Raw genomic sequence first — 4,153 nt, 5'->3', positions numbered from 1 at the left:
AACTTTTTTTTATTGGAATAGCTTTTGTTAGGTTTTATTATGTCCCAAAATTAATCTTAGCTAATTTGGTTGGAAAAATAATTAATTATAATTTTTTTTCAAAATCTTTGTATGGCGCGTATCAGAAAAAACGAGTTTTCTCCGAAAATAAAAAGTTAACCGTAATATCCTGACAGATGATTTTAAAACCAATTATTCTTGATTTTTCCACATAATTAGAATTTTCCTACGGGGTGCACTTTTTTTTTTTAAATCGATATATATTTTTTATTTTTATTATCTTATTTTTTTTATTTTAATACGGTTATACTCGTTATTTTGACTACAAAAAATGAATTTGAGTTTGATCGAACCAATAACTTACGCGTAGTGAATTTTTGTTCTAAGCAAATGTATGGAGCGTACGAGTAAAACGGATTTTTTTTCAAAAATTAAAGGTATACCGTAATATCCTTGCAGATGATTTAAGTACCAATTATTAATGATATTTTGACATAACGCGAACTTTTCTACCGTGTGCACTTATTTAATAAAAAATAAAAAACTTATTTTTTCATGCTGAAATAGCTTTTTCTCATTGTTTTAATCAAATAAATAATAAACATACAACAGTTACAAGTAGAAAATTGAAAATAAAACCATTACATCCTTTACATTATTACCATTGTATCCTCTTTATTACATTATCTTTGTACTTAATGAAACAGTATTTAACAAATGACACATTGACAACTTATGAGTCTAAAATTAATGATCATTAATGAGGTCCGGTTACAATCGTTACTAGATATTATGAATGCAGTTTAATCATTAAGGTTTTAATCATTATGCTTATAATTAGACGTAAAACTAATTATAATAGCAATGATATACTCGTAGAATGGTGGTGTTCATTAGTACTAGCAATAAATAGGTAAGGGGTACATTTTATATTTTAGTTCATCTTGAGCTTCTTAACCGCTAACTTACACGACCATAAACCATGGACAGTCTTATTACGAACTTGGACTTGTTTGTTATCCTAAAATCTCAAGGATCTAGTTTAAATCACGAAGCTTTGTTTGAAATAGTGCTAACTAAATCAAACCTTAACCTATCAGAAGAAGATCGTGACACCTTGAAAGAATTTTGCCGAAGATTTACAAGAGCTGCTACTGACAGATGGAAGAAAAGCCAACGGAACACAGAAAAATTTAGAACAATGTATGGATCTTGGTTAGAAGCAAATATTGACTGGCCAAGTTGCTTTTATCTTCAGTTGGATCTTCAGTTAGCCCACGCATCAACCAGCAGTGATCTCATTCCTCATACACTAAGCACATCATCAACTGGAACCATGACGCGATTGAAACGTAAACCATTCGAAGACCTCGGAACGAAGCAGAAAAAAAACAGATGCAGCGATCTAAGCGTTGAAAACACAGACGAAGTGGTGTTTTCAGCTGTAAAGCTTTTAAAAGAAGATGGTCGGGGTGAAATTGCATCATTGATAGAATATATGTTAAAGAACCCAGAAGCAGTCCAGAAATTCACTGCAATCATCAAGAAGCCTGGTTCTACCGCGTCACTTACAGCAGAGAAGGCATTAGGTCTACTGATTTCTTTGAAGTTAAGTAAATGGCAATACATTACTTTACGAGAGACAGCCATCAGAGAAGGTGCTTCAAATTTATACCCATCGTATTATAAGGTGCAGAAGGCTAAATTAGATTGTTATCCACCAACGCAATCTGTTACTGTAACGGATTTTTCGTGTGAGATAACATTGCAAGCTTTGCTGGATTTAACAGTTACACGAATTTTGAATAGTTTACAGGAACAAGTAGAAGACATGCAGTTAAGTTTAATTTCTAAATGGGGATTTGACGGTGCTTCCAGTCAAAGCCGGTACAAGCAGAAAATTGGTGGCAGTGAACAAGATGACTCAAGCATTTTTATGACGACTTTAGTGCCACTAAAGCTTATCTCTGGCGACAAGACAATTTGGACAAATCCAAAACCATGTTCTGCTTCATATTGTCGTCCAAAGCAATTTACATTTACTAAAGAGAACAAAAACTTTGTTCTAGCTCAAAAGAAAAAAATGGACGATGAAATCAAAGACCTAGTGCCCACAGAACATAGGAACAACAAAGTGACACATAAGCTGAAGATGACGATGGTAGATGGCAAAATCTGCACATATCTTTCACAGGCTAAGTCAAGTGCAACATGCGTTTTATGTTTAGCTAAGCCTAATGAAATGAACAATATAGACAAAGTTTCGAAAAAAACAGTGCCTGATACTACCTTATATGAATTTGGACTATCATCTTTACATGCCCGGATCAATACCATGGAATGCCTTCTTCATATAGCATATCGATTGGACTTTAAAGAATTTTATGCAACTGAAAAGAGGGGCCTTAAACAGAAGATGGAACTACGGAAGAAGATTATTCAAGATCGCTTCAAAGACGAACTAAATCTTTTAGTCGATGTAGTAAAACAAGGTTCTGGAACAACGAATGATGGAAACACAGCACGAAAATTTTTCGAAGATCCCGAAAAAACAGCTAATATCACTGGACTGGACAAACAACTGATTCGGAGATTTGCTGTAATTCTGCAAGCTGTCACATCAGATTGACACTGAAAAGTTTAAAGCCTATTGTAAAGATACAGCGGACGACTATATTAAATTTTTCAGTTGGTATAAGATGCCCCCAACAGTGCATAAATTGCTGATCCATGGCACAGATATCATTGCACAAAATGATATTGTACCGATTGGTCATCTCTCTGAAGAAGCATCCGAGGCACGCAACAAAGACTTCAGAATGTTCAAAGAGCATCACTCACAAAAAAAACGAGACAAGATTCGAACAGGGATGTTTTTAATATGTTACTTTTGTCTTCCGATCCTGTCCTTTCTTCAATGAGGCCAACAATAAGTGGAAAAAAGAAACAGGCTTTCTTCCCTGAAACTTTAGAATTATTCATTTGTCTGGAACCTCAAGAAGAAGAAGTGACAGATACCTCAAATGTGTACCCTGATTCTGAAATGGACACGGATTCGGAAGTAAGCGACCAGGAAAACTAAACTTTCAGGATTCCAATATTAGCATTAGAATACTTTTAATTAGGATAGCATTACATATACTTATTTCTGTTTTTATGTAAACCAATTATTGATAATGTTACTGATATTTATTTAATTAAGTAAATTCGTAGTATCTACTAATGATTGTAACCGGACCTTATTAACGATCATTAATTTTAGACTCATCAGTTGTCAATATGTCAAATTTGTTAAATATTGTTTCATTAAGTACAAAGATAATGTAATAAAGAGGATACAAAGGTAATAATGTAAAGGATGTAATGGTTTTATTTTCAATTTTCTACTTGTAACTCTTGTATGTTTATTATTTATTTGATTAAAACAATGAGAAAAAGTTATTTCAGCATGAAAAAATAAGTTTTTTATTTTTTGTTAAATAAGTGCATACGGTAGAAAAGTTCGCGTTATGTCAAAATATCATTAATAATTGGTACTTAAATCATCTGCAAGGATATTACGGTACACCTTTAATTTTTGAAAAAAAATCCGTTTTACTCGTACGCTCCATACATTTGCTTAGAACAAAAATTCACTACGCGTAAGTTATTGGTTCGATCAAACTCAAATTCATTTTTTGTAGTCAAAATAACGAGTATAACCGTATTAAAATAAAAAAATAAAATAATAAAAATAAAAAATATATATCGATTTTTAAAAAAAAAGGGGGTGCACTTTAGGAAAATTCTAATTATGTGGAAAAATCAAGAATAATTGGTTTTAAAATCATCTGTCAGGATATTACGGTTAACTTTTTATTTTCGGAGAAAACTCGTTTTTTCTGATACGCGCCATACAAAGATTTTGAAAAAAAATTATAATTAATTATTTTTCCAACCAAATTAGCTAAGATTAATTTTGGGACATAATAAAACCTAACAAAAGCTATTCCAATAAAAAAAAGTTCAAATTTAAGACTTCGGTTTCTATTTCTATGGAGGCCGATTTTCAGCCCACCGTGCGTTGGTAGTTTGCTCTTTGACTTTCCAAGTCTTGAATATTTTAAAACTTTTGCTTAATACCATTATGGTTTTTCTATTACGAAAATGCGTA

The 4,153-nt window shown here is 32.2% G+C and overlaps 1 long non-coding RNA gene across 1 annotated transcript; it reads right to left on the bottom strand.

The window, feature by feature from the left end:
* Nucleotides 1–282: 282 nt before the first annotated feature.
* On the bottom strand, nt 283–3,717 carry LOC134663549 (uncharacterized). Its single transcript, XR_010098154.1, has 2 exons — nt 3,627–3,717; nt 283–648 (listed from the first exon to the last, which is right to left on the bottom strand). It is a non-coding gene; the product is annotated as an uncharacterized LOC134663549 (long non-coding RNA).
* Between the last annotated feature and the right edge of the window lie 436 nt (nt 3,718–4,153).

Source organism: Cydia fagiglandana, chromosome 4 (genome assembly GCF_963556715.1).
Source record: "Cydia fagiglandana chromosome 4, ilCydFagi1.1, whole genome shotgun sequence".
Lineage (NCBI taxonomy): Eukaryota > Metazoa > Arthropoda > Insecta > Lepidoptera > Tortricidae > Cydia > Cydia fagiglandana.
The sequence above is the reverse complement of the archived record's forward strand: the minus strand, read 5'-3'. Positions and strand labels throughout refer to the sequence as shown.